The 16,750-nt window shown below is 47.6% G+C and overlaps 1 protein-coding gene across 2 annotated transcripts in view; it reads right to left on the reverse strand.

The window, feature by feature from the left end:
- The window catches only part of LOC139265824 (glypican-1-like), a 378,382-nt gene extending 363,206 nt beyond the window's left edge, over positions 1–15,176 (reverse strand). The window contains exons 1-2 of one of the 2 annotated variants that reach the window (XM_070883291.1): positions 14,954–15,176; positions 13,074–13,138 (exon numbers count right to left, since the gene is read on the reverse strand). The gene's annotated coding sequence lies outside the window, so the exon portion shown is untranslated. Of the gene's footprint in view, positions 1–13,073; positions 13,139–14,891 lie in introns of both variants that reach the window. The other variant, XM_070883290.1, reaches the window with a different exon arrangement.
- Between the last annotated feature and the right edge of the window lie 1,574 nt (positions 15,177–16,750).

Consider the following 16,750-nt stretch of genomic DNA (forward strand, 5'->3'; position numbering starts at 1 on the left):
TCACCCCCAACCTGCATGATCTGGTAGAGAGCTGGTGGCAGCAACAAAATGTAAATGATGGTCGTGCCATTGTGTCACGGGAAATTGAATGACCCTGTGTATGTGCTAAACTATGGACATGGTCCCAAGTGGATCGCGGGCACGGTGATAGCTAAAGAAGGGAACAGAGTGTTTGTAGTCAAACTAGACAATGGACAAATTTGCAGAAAGCACCTGGACCAACTGAGGCTGCGGTTCACAGACTGCCCTGAACAACCCGTAGCAGACACCACCTTTTTCGAGCCCACAACACACACCCAAAGGATCAACGACACCACGCCGGATCAGGAAATCAAACCCATCATGCCCAACAGCCCAGCAAGACCAGGCTCACCTAGCAGCCCTGCAGGGCCAACAACACGCCAGCCCAGCGAGGGCACAGCCAACACACCAGAACAGACATTTGTACCGAGGCGGTCCACCACGGAAAGAAAGACTCCCGACCGCCTCACCTTGTAAATAGTTTTCACTTCGACTTTGTGGGGGGAGTGATGTTGTGTATCTGTAAAGCACGCACTCCTATGTTCCGCCACTAGGGAGCTCATCCCCTGAAGTCCCAAGGGATCCCAGCATCCCTTGGGAGCACTGTATATAAGCCGGCCCCTAAGGCCTGTTCCTCACTCTGGAGTGTCTTATTAAAGACTGAGGTCACTGTTACTTTAACCTCCCTGTGTGCAGCCTCATCTGTGTTAGGAACACAATAGTTTTGATCTCCTTACCTAAGAAAGGATATACTTGCCATTGAGGGAGTGCAACGATGGTTCATCAAACTGATTCCTGTGATGGGGGATTGTCCTATGAGGAGAGATTGAGTGTACTCAGCCTATATTCTCTAAAGTTTAGAAGAATGAGAGGTGATCTCATTGAAACATACAAAATTCTTACAGGGCTTGACAGGGTAGATGCAGGGAGGATGTTTCCTCTGGCTCGGGAGTCTAGAACCAGGGATCACAGTCTCAGAATAATCGGTCGGCCATTTCGAACTGAGATGTGCAGAAACTTCTTCAGTCAGAGGGTGGTGAATCTTTGGAATTCTCTACCCCAGAGGGCTGTGGAGGCTCAGTCTTTGAGTATATTCAAGACAGAGATCGATAGATTTTTGGATATTAAGGGAATCAAGGGATAAGGGGACAGTACAGGATAGTGGAGTTGAGGTTGAAGATCAGCCATGATCTTATTGAATGGTGGAGCAGGCTCGAGGGGCCGAATGGCCTACTCCTGCTCTTAATTCTTATGTTCTAACATGCCCATTCTCGCACCCCGCCATTCCCATGCCAACTGGGAAACAAACAGACTCTTCATTAGCCGATTGGATGATTCTTAACTGTCAGCCAAACAGCCATTTTGCTGCATCTCCAATGTTTTTATAACTAATAAACAGAAGTGTTCCATGAAAATTAAATTAACACAAAATACTTTTTAATGACCCACTGATTTTTCTCCTGGATTGGCTCACAGCGATGCCCTGGAGATTAACCTTTAATTCCTGGCAACTCCAGGCCAATCCTGGTGGGTTGGCAACCCTACAAGTGACATCTTTCTGCTCCCTGCCGTGTTGACAGGCCCCGCACATCGTTCAGGCCCTGTTGCTTCACCTCCCAGCCCTGCTCCTGGGAATCCCCCCTCTCCACCCATCTCCCAGCCCCCCTCCCCCTCTCCACCCATCTCCCAGCACCCCTCCCGGGAATCCCCCCTCTCCACCCACCTCCCAACCCCACTCCCAGGAATTCCTCCCTCTCCACTCACCTCCCAGCTCCCCTCCCGGGAATCTTCTCTCCACCCACCTCCCAGCCCTGCTCCCAGGAATCCCCTCTCTGCACCCATCCCTTGTACACTCCCTGGCTCATTGGCCCTGGACCCACATTGGTGCTGCCATTTCTGTCAATGCTCTTTCCAGGCCGAGATCCATCAGTGCCAACACACGGTCTCTATTCATCGAATTGGGATACCAAGGGATCCGGGAATATGTCTATGTTTAATTTAAAAATATTTTCTTAAATTCTGTTCATGGAACTTATCTGCGGCCCAGCCAGGAGTCCAGTTAATAAACAATAAATACAGCCTCAATCCAGCAGCAAGGTAGCTGGGCATCAATTTAATCAGTGCGGACTTTGTTTATGGGGGAACCGCAGGTAATCAGGAATTGATTTATTAAGGCTCACTCTACCCCACCAAGTGCCCCCATTTCCCAATGGCCACTGGCACTCAGATACCAACTGCCTGAATGTTACCTGTCTGCAAACCATTCTCATCCTCCTACTACCCAGACGGCCAAACAACCATTACCATCCCCCCAATACCCACAACCAAGTATTTCAATTCTGTCGCATTGTGCAGTGTAATGAAGTTACGCCCATTTGTACCCCAATGCAAATCGATGCCGAATGTCCTGTCTTAATTAAGCACATAGGAACAGGAGGAGGCTATTCATCCCCTTGAGCCTGTTCCGCCATTCAATTAGATTATGGCTGATCTGCATCTTAACTCCATATACACACCTTGCATCTATAACCTTTAATACCCTTGCATAACAAAAGTCTATCAATCTCAGTTTTGAAAATTTCAATTGACTCCCGGCCTCAACAGCTTTTTGGGGGAGAGAGTTCCACATGTCCACTACCCTTCATGTGTAGAAGTCGTTTCTGACATCACCCCTGAACAGCCAAGCTCTAATTTTAAGGTTATGTCCCCTTGTTCTGGACTCCACAGTCATGTAGGTATGTATGCTTGGGTTTACTAGCCATCAGGTGGCGCCACTGTAAGAGGTCATTGGGCTGTGTGCACGTGTGTGCGGCCCAGGTAATAAAAGACCAGCTATCTTGTAATGTCATCACTTTGGGCCCAAATAAAGTAGAGCCAGGTTTGTACCTGTTCGGAGTTTACAGTATTCAGTCTATTGAGTTATTGCATACACAACATTTGGCGACAAGGTAACAAGAACCTTCACATGCAAAAATGAGCACAATTGGAATTCTGGAGAGATTGGGCAGACTTTGTAGCCCACTTGAACCAGTATTTTGTGGCCAACAAAATGGAGAAAGAGGCAGAAGCAGTTCGGTGCCAGGCGGTCCTCCTCATGGTTTGCTGTCCGAAAATCTATGGACTCAAAGAATCTCCTCTCACCCTTAAGTCCAACGGACAAGGGCTATGAAACATTGTGTGCTCCGGTACATGATCATCTCCAACCAGATGAAGGCATTATCATCTCAAGATATCGATTCTATACGCACGTTCGTTCTGAGGGCCAGGATGTATTGGAATTTGTTGCGGACCTAAGACATCTAGCTGGACCGTGTAAGTTCGAAACTGCGTTGGCAGACAGCAGTTTCTTTGTAATCAGCATCAACCACGAGGTGATCCTAGATAAGCTACTGGCGATAGAGATGCTGGATTTGAGCAAGGCCATCACGATTGCCTAATCATGCATGACGAAAGTTTAAAGCAGATATCATTGAAAAATTGGAACTCGGCAAGTAGTGTAAACAAGATAGTATCATCGTTTGGCAGAGCTGCATATGGCAGGGCCTACCCGATTGCGTATGTGAAACCTGTGGCTGTTCAAAGTCCACCAACAGGAATGAATCCAATATCATCGTGTTAGCGTTGTGGGGGAAATCATCGGCATCATCAGTGTCGGTTTAAACAGTATATTTGTAAAGGCTGTTCGAGAATGGGGCATCTGCAGTGTATGTGTCCGCAACTGAGCAAACGTGCTGCAACACACCCCATGGAGGATGATGACCAGTATAGCGTGGATCTGGCTATGCAATCCGAGATATCAGAGGAGGAAGTGGACTATATTCGTCCCTAACGAAGACCCAACCGATAATGATTAATGTAAAACTTAATGGTGTGCCGGTATCAATGGAATTGGACACGGGTGCGAGTCAATCAATAATGAGCCAGAGGACATTCGACAGGCTGTGGGATACTAAGGCTGTGAGGCCTAAGCTGACTCCAGTCAATGCCAAGTTGTGTATGTACACTAAAGAACTCAAAACGGTGATTGGCAGTGCAGTAATCAAGGTGTCATATGATGGTGCAGTTCACGATTTACCATTATGGATTGTTCCAGGCAATGCTCCAACGGTGTTCGGCAGGAACTGGTTAGAAAAAATTAAATGGAACTAGAACGAGATCAAAGCATTGTCGTCGGAGGATACTCCATGTGCTCAAGTGCTGAGCAAGTTCCCCTCGCTCTTTGAACCAGGCATCGGAATTTCATGGGAGCCAAGGTGCAGATCCACGTGGACTTGGATGCAAGACCTGTCCATCATAAAGCTCAGGCAGTTCCGTACATGATGAGGGAGAAGGTCAAAATCTAACTGGACAGATTCCAGCGTGACGGGATCATATCACCGGTCGAATTTAATGAATGGGCCAGCCCTATTGTTCTCGTGTTGAAAAGTGATGGCATTGTCAGGATTTGTGGAGATTACAAGGATACGATCAACCGAGTTTCAAAACAGGATTAATACCCATAACCGAAGGCTGATGACCTGTTTGCAATGCTAGCCGGGGGGAAGTCGTTCACAAAACTGGATCTGACGTCGGCCTACATGATACCTGGAGCTGGTCGATAAGTCGAAGAAACTTACGTGCATCAACACTCATAAAGGACTGTTTATCTGCAACAGGTGCCTTTTGGAATTCGCTCGGCTGCAGCCATATTTCAGAGGAACATGGAGAGTCTACTGAAGTCCGTCCCCAGAACCGTTGTGTTCTAAGATGACATACTGGTCACAGGTCGTGACTCCGCCGAACATCTGAACAACTTGGAAGAGGTTCTACATCGTCTGGACAAAGTGGGACTCAGACTGAAACGCTCAAAGTGCATCTTCATGGCACCGGAAGTCGAATTCCTGGGGAGGAAAATTGCTGTTGACGGTTTCAGGCTTACGGACTCGAAAACCAAGGTCATCAAAAATGCACCCAAGCCTCAGAATGTGACGGAGCTGCGTTCGTTCCTTGGTCTACTCAACTACTTTGGTAATTTCTTACCTAGATTGAGCACCTTATTAGATGCTGCTATGAGCACATGCTGCTAAGAAAAGGCGACAACTGGGTTTGGGGTGCGTCTCAAGATAGAGCTTTTGAGAAAGCTACTAATCTGCTTTGCTCTAACAAGCTGCTGGTACATCCGTGTAAGTGTCTAGTATTGGTCTGTGATGCTTCATCATATGGAGTTGGTTGCATGCTCCAACAAGCTAATGAGCCGGGCAAATTACAACCAGTTGCATATGCTTAAAAAAGTTTGTCAAAGGCGTAAAGAGCCTACAGCATGGTAGAAAAAGAAGCACTAGCCTGTATGTATGGGGTTAAAAAGATGTATCAGTATCTGTTTGGTCTTCGGTTTGAACTGGAAACAGATCACAAGCCACTCATTTCATTGTTTTCGGAAAACAAAGGTATCAATCCCAATGCATCGTCCTGCATCCAGAAGTGAGCGCTGACATTATCTGCCTATGATTATATCATTCGCCATATACCGCGCACTGAGAATTGTGCTGATGCACTGAGCCATCTGCTGTTGCCCACACCGGAGGCCAAACAGGCAGACCTACTGTTAGTCATGTATGCTTTTGAAAGTGAAGGAACCCCTGTCATGGCCCAACAAGTTAAGACCTGGATCAGCCAGGACCCGATATTTTCATTTGTGAAATGTTGTATCCTTAGTGGTGATTGGTCTGCCATACCCAAGCAAATGTGCGAGGAGAATAAACCTTACATCCGTCGCAAAGACGAACTATCCATTGAATCAGATTGCATACTGTGGGGTAATCGTGTTGTTATGCCCAAAAAAGGCAGAGACAAATTTGTGCATGATCTACATAGCACACATCCCGGTATTGTCATGATGAAAGCCATTGCCAGGTCTCATGTATGGTGGCCTGGAATTGACTCTGATCTGGAATCATGTGTGCATCAGTGCAACACTTGCAAGCAACTTAGTAATGCACGAGCGGAATCGCTGCTGAGTCTGTGGTCGTGGCTGTCATGTATTCAACTATCATTGTAACCCATGTATAAGCTGACCTAAGTTATACACCTTGAGAACATTGACCACAAGGGGCGAACTTGTGGGAGACACTCCTAACCTGGACTTTCCGGTATAAAAGGGGAAGCTCCACCCACCTTCATCACTTGAGGTCTTGGTAATAAAGGTAACTGGTCACAGAATTACCTTCTCTCAAGTATGGGCCTCGTGTGCATTTATACTGTATAGTAAGGACATATAATTGGCGACGAGAAACTGGAATTTAAACCATGCGAGCATGGCTACTAGCAGCACAGAAGAGAGGTACTGTGTTGGTGATGATTGGGACGACTTTATTGAGAGACTACAGCAAAGTTTTGTCACTAAGGAATGGTTGGGACAGGATTCGGCCGACAAACGCAGGGCTCATCTCCTGATGGTTTGTGGATCCAGAACGTACTCCCTGATAAAGGACCTTCTAGCACCAGAGAAGCCAGTGGACAAGACGTTCGAAGAGCTCAGTAAGTTGATTGGGGAACGCCTTAAACTGGCGAGCAGCATGCACATGGCGAGACACCGCTTTTACACGCACCGGCGGCGAGAAGGGCAAAGCGTTCCAGACTTCGTGGCAGATCTCTGGCGACTGGCGAGCCTATGTAAGTTCCCAGATGCATGCAGAGCGGAGATGCTGCGAGACTTTTTTATTGAGGGCATCGGGCACGCTGGGGTTTTCAGGAAACTGATTGAGACCAAAGACTTGACCTTGGAAGCAGTGGCTCTGATAGGCCAGACATTTATCTCAGGGAAGGAAGAGACCAGAATGATGTATGACAAAAATCTTGGCTCAAATGCGGCAAACGACTAGGGAGTCAACATTGTTAATGCGGCACACAGTTCTCCAGGCAGACAAGGGCAATCGGACATGCCCCAGCATGTAATCAAACCCAAAGGGACAACAGAGACAATGGCTAGCTGAACGGTGATTCATGCCATCGCAATGGACAATGCAGCCAGTAATAGGGCCATCAACACCTGTTAATGGTGCGCTTAAGGACAGTTACAGAGACAGGCAGAGACGATTGACTGGTAATGGACCTTTTGTTTCCAACTCATGCTGAAGGTGTGGAGGCAAACACCCAGCCAGAGCTTGTAGCTATCAGCAATATACCTGCAGAAACTGTAACGTCAGTGGTCACTTGGTGCATATGTGCAGGAAGCCTGCAGCCAGGTTGGTGTACGAGGAGGACGGGCCCGATGTAAGCCCTACGAGGCCAAATGAATACTGGGGAAAATCGCTGGAAGCTGAAGTTCAGCGAGTTCATGTGGAGCACATATACAGTTTATATACCAGGACGCGACTGATAATGATGAAAATGCTCCTCAATGGCATCCCAGTATTAATGGAGCTGGACATGGGGGCCAGCCAGTCCCTGATGAGTATCAAACCGTTCGAAAGGTTGGGAGGTGTCCAAGGCCAGAAGGTCAAAATTATTGCCGATTGACGCACAGCTACGGACATATACAAAGGAGATCATTCCGGTGCTAAGCAGCGCCATGGTAGTCGTGACCCACATAGATTCGGAGAACAGGTTGCCATTCTGGATTGTCCCGGGGGGATGGTCCCGCACTACTGGGAAGGAGTTGGCTTGCTGTCATGAACTGTAAATTGGGCAATGTCAATGTAATTTCTTCTGTGGAGCGAGTATCATGCTCACAGGTCCTGGACAAATTAGACTCATTATTTCAACCCAGCATTGGCACTTTCATGTGGGCCAAGGTAGTGATTCACATAAACCTGGACGCCAGGCCAGCACACCACAAGGCCAGAGCGGTGCCGTACGTGATGCGAGAAAAGATAGAATGCGAATTGGACCGCCTGCTGAGGGAAGGCATCATCTCGCCAGTCGAATTCAGTGACTGGGCGAACCCGATCATGCTGGTGCTCAAGGCGGATGGGTCGGTCAGGATATGTGGTGATTACAGGCCACCATCAATCAGGTGTCACTCCAAGACCAGTACCTGCTACCGAGAGCGAAGAACCTCTTTGTGACGCTATCCGGTGGCAAACTCTTTTCAAAATTGGACCTGACCTCAGCTTACATGACGCAGGAGCTGGCGAGTGAGTTAAAGAAGCTGACCACCATCACGATACATAAGGGGTTGTTTGAGTATAACAAATGTTTGTTCGGGATTCGTTCGATCGCCGCGATCTTTCAGCAAAATATGGAAAGCCTCAAGTCGATTCCAAGGACAGTGGTTTTTCAAGACGACATCCTCACCATGGGTCGCGATACTGAAGAACACCTCCACAAACTGGAGGAGGTGCTACGCAGACTGGACCGGGTAGGGCTGCGACTGAAAAAGGCAAAGCACGTCTTTTTAGCTCCAGAGGTAGAATTCCTGGGGAGGCGGGTAGCAGCAGACAGGATCAGAGCTACTGCATCCAAAACGGAAGCAATCCAGAGAGCACCCAGATCCCGTAACACGATGGAGCTGCGTTCGTTCCTGGGGCTCCTGAACTATTTTGGTAACTTTCTTCCCAAATTGAGCACGCTGTTAGAGGTGCTACACATGCTCCTACGCAAAGGTCACGATTGGGTCTGGGTGGTCAGCCAGGAAAGGGCACGCAATTTGTTATGCTCCAACAAACTGTTAACGTTACATGACCCATGTAAGAAACTAGTTTTAACTTGCGATGCGTCATCCTGTGGGGTCAGGTGTGTGTTGCAGCATGTGAATGCCAATGGTCAGTTACAGCTTATGCCTCCAGAAGTCTGTCCCAGGCAGAAAGGGGCTACGGGATGGTAGAAAAGCAAGCGCTAGCATGTGTATATGCAGTATACGCTAGCATGTGTATATGTGTATTTGGCAGGAAATTTGAGCTGGAGATGGATCGCAAACCCCTAACGTCCCTTTTGGCCGACAACAAGACCATAAATGTGAATGCATCGGTCCGCATACAGAGGTGGGCACTCACGTTAGCCGCCTATGACTACACAATTCGGCACAGACGGGGTACTCAGCAGGCTCCCACTAGCCACCACTGAGGGGGCAACTGAGCATGATGCTGAGATGGTCATGGCTGTTGATGCCTTCAAAAGCGAAGGCTCGCCTGTGACAGCCCGTCAGATTAAAGTCTGGACAAATAAAGACCCGCTACTGTCTTTAGTCAAGAAATGTGTCCTGAATGGGGACTGGGCAGCCACGTACGGGGCATGCCCTGAGGAATTTAAACCGTTTCATAGGCGCAAGGATGAACTCTCGATTCAGGCCGATTGCCTACTGTGGGGAAACTGAGTAGTCATGCCACAGATGGGCAGAGAGGTGTTTAACAGAGAACTTCACAATAACACCCGGGCATTGTCATGAAGAAGGCAATTGCCAGGTCACACGTTTGGTGGTCAGGGATAGATGCAGACCTGGAACTTTGTGTTCACAGGTGCAACAGGTATGCTCAGCTGGGCAAGGCACCCAGGGAAGCCCCCCTTAGCCCCTGGTCCTGGCCCACCAAGCCATGGTCACGCATCGATGTGGACTACGCAGCTCCTTTCATGGGAAAAATGTTTTTGGTTGTAGATGACGCCGACTCCAAATGGATTGAGTGTGCCATTTTAAATTCAAGCACATCCTCTGCCACAGTAGAGTCTATGGGCAATGTTCGCCGCCCATGGTCTACCGGATGTCTTGGTCAGCGACAATGGCCCATCCTTCACAAGCACTGAATTCCAGGACTTCATGGCAGGCAATGGAATTAACCATGTCAGAACGGCACCATTCAAGCCGGCCTCAAACGGCCAGGCGGAACGAGCAGTGCAGATAATCAACCAGGGGATGCTCAGAATCCAAGGGGATTCCCTACAAAGCCGCTTATCACGCCTCCTGTTGGCCTATAGATCCCGACCACACTCGCTCACAGGGGTTCCACCCGCAGAGCTGCTAATGAAAAGGACGCTCAAAACTAGGTTATCCCTTATACACCCGACTCTGAAAAAAATTGTTGAGAGCAGGCGTCAGTCACAATGTGACTACCATGACAGGAATGCGACGGTGCGATGTATTGATGTCAATGACCCTGTTTTTGTCTTTAATTACGCTGCAGGACCTAAATGGCTTGCAGGCACTGTGATTGCCAAAGAGGGGAATAGGGTTTTGATAGTTAAACTTACCAATGGACAAATCTGCCGCAAACACATGGATCAAACTAAAAGGAGGTTCAGCAACCCCATAGAAGAAGCAGAGGAAGAACACGACATAGAGTTTACTCCACCACAGGTGACCGAACACTGGAACCAAGTGGAGGAGAGCCCAGTCACCGTGGGCAGTTCGGACAGGCATGAGGCACTGCAAACAGCAGACACTCAGGCCAGCGCCCAACAACTGGAGCCCCAACTCAGGCGCTCTACAAGGGAGTATAAACCACCAGAGAGACTTAACCTGTGATCCCAATGAGACTTTGGGGGGGGAGGTAATGTCATGTATTCAACTATCATTGTAACCCATGTATAAGCTGACCTAAGTTGTACACCTTGAGAACATTGACCACAAGGGGCGAACTTGTGGGAGCCACTCCTAACCTGGACTTTCAGGTATAAAAGGGGAAACTCCACCCACCGTCAACACTTGAGGTCTTGGAATAAAGGTAACTGGTCACAGAGTGACCTTTTCTCAAATATGGGCCTCGTGTGCATTTATACTGTATAGTAAGGTCATATCAGTGGCCAGCTAAACCATGGTCTAGGATCCACATCGACTTTGCAGGTCCCTTCCTGGGAAAGATGTTTTTAGTTGTGGTGGATGCTTATTCCAAGTGGATAGAGTGTACAATCATGTCATCCATCACATTCACACCTACCATTGAGAGCCTTCGTGTTGTGTTTGCTACGCATGGTCTGCCTGACATCGTGGTAAGCGACAACGGATCTTGCTTCACCAGTATGGAATTTCAAGAGTTCATGAAACTCAATGGTATCAAACATATGAGGTCAGCACCATTCAAACCCACATCCAATGGACAAGCAGAACGTGCGGTCTAAATCATCAAGCAGAGTATGAAATGTGTAACTCAAGGTTCACTGCAAACTTGCTTGTCATGCATATTGCTTAGTTACAGGACAAGACCCCATACACTTATGGGGTCTCCCCTGCTGAACTATTGATGAAGAGAGGTCTCAAGACCAGGCTCTCTCTTGTCCACCCTGACTTGAATAATCGTGTCAAATACAGACGTTAAAGGCAGCAAGGGTATCATGATCGCGCTACTATGTCACGTGACATTTCTATCAATACCCCTGTGTCTGTACTGAATTATGGTCAAGGTCCCAAATGGATTGTCGGTACTGTTACGGCCAAGGAGGGTAACAGTATATATCGTCAAGCTCAAGAATGGGCAGACATGCAGGAAATATGTCGATCAGATAAAGCTGCGGCACACGGATGAACTGGAACAGTCTGAGGAAGACACAATCAGTGACCAACCAATCTACCCCCAGTCATCAGAGGACTCCGCTGTCATCAATGAATCTGGACTTTCAATCACTAACCTGGTCAATGAATCTAGACTTTCAATCCCTGATGTGGTCATTGCCACTCCCATCAGATCGGCTACCCAGCTCCCAGTCATGACGGACTCAGAACGCTCGCCGAAGGCTGGAGTTGCAATGAGACGTTCAACTCGGGAGCGGAAAGCCCCAGACCGTCTCAATTTGTAAAAAAGACTGTTACTAATATCTTAAAGGGGGATATTGTCATGTGTGTATGCTTGGGTTTATTAGCCAGCAGGTGGCATCACTGTCGGAGGTCATTGAGCTGCGCACACGTGTATGCGGCCCAGGTATAAAAAGCCAGTCATCTTGTAATGTCATCCTTTTGGCCCTAATAAAGTAGAGCCAGGTTTGTACCTGTTCGGAGTTTACAGTATTCAGTCTATTGAGTTATTGCATACACAACATCCACCACCAGAGGAAATAATCTCTCCCAATCTACCCTATTAAATCCTTTGATCATCTTAAACATCTCAATTAGATCACCCCTTTATCTCCAATGTTCTGGGGAATATAAGATTAGTTAGTCCATGTCCTCATAATTTAACTCTTTTAGCCTGATATCATTCTGGTGAATGAGCGCTTTACTCCCTCCGAGGTCAACATATCCTTCCTGAGGGGCAGTGCCCAGAAATGAACGCAGTGCTTAGACTACAACGGACCATTAAAAACCAGCGTGACAACAACATTTTTTTAAAATACTTGAATTTATATAGCTCCTTTCATGAGCTCAGGATGTCCCAAAGCACCTTACAGCCACTGAAGTAGCTTTGAAGTGTAGTCATTATTGTAATGTTAGGGAAACGCAGAAGCCAATTTGCACACAGCAAGCTCCCACAAACAGCAATGTGATAATGACCAGATCATGTGTTTTTAGGTTTTGTTTGAGGGTTTAATATTGGCCAGGACACTGGGGGAGCACTCACCTGCTTTTCTTCATAATAGTGCCATGGGATCTTTTATATACACACAAAAGGGCAGATGGGTGGATGAGACGTCTCATCTGCATCTCGGACAGTGTAGCACTCCCTCAGTACTGCACTGCAGTGTCAGCCTAGGTTTTGTGCACAAGCCTCAGGAGTGGGACTTGAACCCACCACCTGCTGACTTAGGCGAGAGTGCTGTCCACTGAGCCACCCATGTAATGTGTTGTAAAAATGCATGCTGCTTCCATGATATAATCGGATATCCCAACTATCCAATCTCCCTGCAGCACAACGTCAACTGAATCACTTGTCACTGCTAATTCAATGAATATTTTCATTTACTGGGCTGTGAAGAGAATAGTCAGATCATTATTCCTATGCTTCTCATAAACTATGTGTGTGAAAATATTATTTTTCTTGACTTTGTCCCACAGCAGCATGAAAGGGAAGTATCATAGCTCTCTTAAAAAAGTCACTTAGCTCTCATCATTTTAACAACCAAATACCAGATCACATAACTGCCTTTCATCAAAAGATATGCGTTTCGGGGCTTTTTAAAACATTCTAATTGGAAGTGAAATTGGTCCCCACCAGTTGCAAGAAATGGGCTCGCAGCCAATCGTCAGCTCCTTTCACTCTACGCCTGATTTCCGTTCCTGCAATAGAAATGAAAAGTAGCAGTGGTGTAAAACGTGGCGTCCGACTCATTATGTCCCCGTTTCAGCTATAGATGAAGAACAATTTGCCCCCCTTTCCCCACCCCTACAGTGATACTACTGAGGAGCTACACTCTGCTCCACATCTTTAAATTGAAGGCCCTGCTGAAGAGATAGCTTTATCTGTCTGTTGTGCAATGGAATGATTGTACCCCAGGCAGAACAGAACTGAAGTTAGTTTCTAGTCTTTCATTAGGATCTATTGATAGACCATACATTACAGCTTCCCAATTTAAATAGGCAACAAAACAGGTTTAACGTGTCTTTATTCACTGTGCCTGTGCTTTTGAATTCCAGGACTGCAACCAGGTTTTCCAATCTCGGAGCAGTGAGAATCCAGAGGCCTGAAATTTGGGGAGCAAATTTACACTTGCGCTGATCCTGCATCAGGCCAGGAAAGTTGCATTGCGACTCTTTCCAATTAGGAGGCAGGGATATGCTAATGAGCAGCAGAGGGTCTGAGTGAAGGTTACGAAAGAACCGTGCAAAAGATGGAGGATATTCGGGTGAAGCGTAAAAAATGGGTGTATGCTTCACACCAGAATTTCCTTGATTGCGCCGGAATTCGCCAAATTGACAAGTAATTCCAGAGCTCTATTTGTATATGAACCAAACCCTTCAACTAGAACCCAGCCTGTAACTCACTCCCCAGAATCAATGATTTTATATTTAAAACAATTAGAATCCCATGATTAGATTCCAGTCTGTAACTCACTCTCAGGTATCCTATCATCATCATCATAGGCAGTCTGTCAGAATTGAGGAAGACTTGCTTCCAATCTTAGAATGAGTCCTTAGGTGGCTGAACAGTCCAATACGAGAGCCACAGTCCCTGCCACAGGTGGGACAGACGGTCATTGAGGGTAAGGGAGGGTGGGACAGGTTTGCCGCATGTTCTTTCCGCTGCCTGCGCGTGTCTTCTGCATGCTCTCGGCGATGAGACTCGAGGTGCTCAGCGCCCTCCTGCACTTCCTCCACTTAGGGCGGTCTTTGGCCAGGAACTCCCAGGTGTGGGTGGGGATGTTGCACTTTATCAGGGGGGCTTTGAGGGTGTCCTTGTAACGTTTCCTCTATGCACCTTTGGCTCGTTTGCCATGAAGGAGTTCCGAGTAGAATGCTTGCTTTGGGAGTCTCGTGTCTGGCATGCGGACAATGTGGCCTGCCCAGCGGAGCTGATCAAATGTGGTCAGTGCTTCAATGCTGGGGATGTTGACCTGGACGAGGACACTGATGTTGGTGCATCTGTCCTCCCAGGGGATATGTAGGATCCGATCAATAAACCACCTGAACCTCACGATTAGATTCTGGCCTGTAACTCACTCCCAGGTATCCATTATTTCTATATAAACCATCTGAAGCTCTCTGGGCTACGATGATAATGAGTGATACGACTGTAATTACCACTGCATCCTTTCACTTTGGTGAAGCATCACTTTAACAGAATGAGTCAAGGTGACAAACACACCAATTAAAACCAATTAAAGGCGTGGTGAATCCCAACTGAAGGAAGCAGGTGTGAAACACAGCCTATTTAAATCAAATTTAAAACAAGCCTCAACACTTCCCACTGACTTATATTTACATTTTTATTTTAATATTTGTGCACTCGCACTCATTTGTTGTTAGACACACAGTTGAAGGTACTCATTACCCTTTGTTCCCCATAAACCTTGAATGAACTTAATTATTTTACGTTTATCGAGGTGTTCAGTTGGAAAACTGGCGACAGCTTCAATAAGCCCCCAAAAAACTCACTGGGAACCAGTCTGGCCGGAATTCTCCCCGTGATGTCCGATTAATTTGCAGCCTTTTTTATTTCACGGTTTCAGTCCCGACAACATTTGGGTTTTAAACCGACCAATCACTCTGACGCATACGACCGCCCCACCCCGCGGTTCAGAGATGCAAGTGGCCGATTTGATCTCTCTCTGACAGGCAGAAGCGGAGCGGTGGCGAACCCGAAATGGCAGTGTGTCAATTGGCGCTCCATTTACGTTGCCGCCACGTCGGTTAGGGCGCTGAGATGGGCGTTGGTGCGCTCGCCTCTTCGGGTGAAAGGTACGATCAGGCCTATTACTACGTACCCAAGGACCCCACCATTGCAATTCCAAAGTACAAATGGGCGACGCGTGGACCGAGCAGTGCTCCGCCCATCTGTAAGCGACGGAGAGTGGCTCTTAAAGGGACCAGCGCTGAACGCTGCTCACCAAACTGCACAGGCTCTGACTGTCTCCTTTTTCCCACTTGCCCAGAACCGGCAATGTTCCATAAATCACCCGTTTGGTGACTGCAGCTCGCCAGCAGAATGCAAATGAAGCATGGGACCTCAAAATGGCAGAATTTCGGTGCTGACTCAGACTGGCAGAAGGCCAGCGGTTGCTTTGTGGAGTTGAGAGAAGCTCTCCTACACCTTTCAACTCCACAAAAAAATAATATTTTAGAGGTTTTGGGGACCTTTTTTTCAATGGCCTCTGGCGTCCCTTTAAGGATCCTCGGTTAGGCAGCTCAAGACTCCGGAAATAATGACCGGTGCCAGTGCATCATAAACTCTATCCAGTCGTAACAAATTTAGGAGTGCGGGGTCTGAACTGGATGCAAGAACCTCATTTCACCGTGGAGGCCCATGCTCATTTCAAGCAATCACCGGCCCGGCTAGGAAAAGGTCCCCGTTATGTATGTAAACATTGTAACTGTGTAAGACTTGCCACCAGAGGGCGCAACTGTTGGAAACCCAAGAGTCACCTGCACACCTCGTGCAAGGGAGTATAAAAGGTTGTCTGCCATGCTGCTTAGGCACTCTGGAGTTGTATTAAAGAGATTAAGGTCACATCAGTTTTAGCTCACAGTACTCAGTCTTGTGGAGTTCTTCCATACTGAACAATTGGCAATGAGTATCAGATTACGAACTTTCACACGGTCATGGCTGCCGTTGGTATTTTAGAGAGATTTGCAGAGGGTGATGATTGGGAAGCCTTTGTTGAGCGTCTCGACCAGTACTTCGTGGCCAACGAGCTGGATAGGGACGATAAAGCGATCAAGTGTGAGGCGATTCTCCTCATCATGTGTGGGTCCACAATATACAGCCCCATCAAGAATCTGCTAGCACTGGAAAAACCAGCGGAGAAGACATATACAGAGTTGTGTACGCTGGTTCGGAACCACCTCAAGCCAAAGAGGAGCGTCTTAATAGCCAGGTATCGCTTCGACACGCACCACCACTCCGAGGGCGACAATGTGGCGAGTTATGTCGCCAACCTGAGACACCTTGCGGGAACTTGCGAATTTGCTGGATTTTCAGGGGAAATGCTGAGGGACTTTTTTGTGCTTGGCATCGGCAAGCTGCTGTCCACCGAATTCCTAGACCTGAGCAAGGCCATCACAATAGACCAGGCATTCACATCCACGAGCGATAATACCAGACACATATCTTCCCAGCATCGAAGCTCACCGGCAAATACTGTGCATAAAATAACGTTGCTAGCCGGCCTACATGTCTGCACCTGCAAGATCTGGGATGACTCAGAGTTCGCCATCGGGTGTGAATGCAAATCC

Source organism: Pristiophorus japonicus, chromosome 6 (genome assembly GCF_044704955.1).
Source record: "Pristiophorus japonicus isolate sPriJap1 chromosome 6, sPriJap1.hap1, whole genome shotgun sequence".
NCBI lineage: Eukaryota > Metazoa > Chordata > Chondrichthyes > Pristiophoridae > Pristiophorus > Pristiophorus japonicus.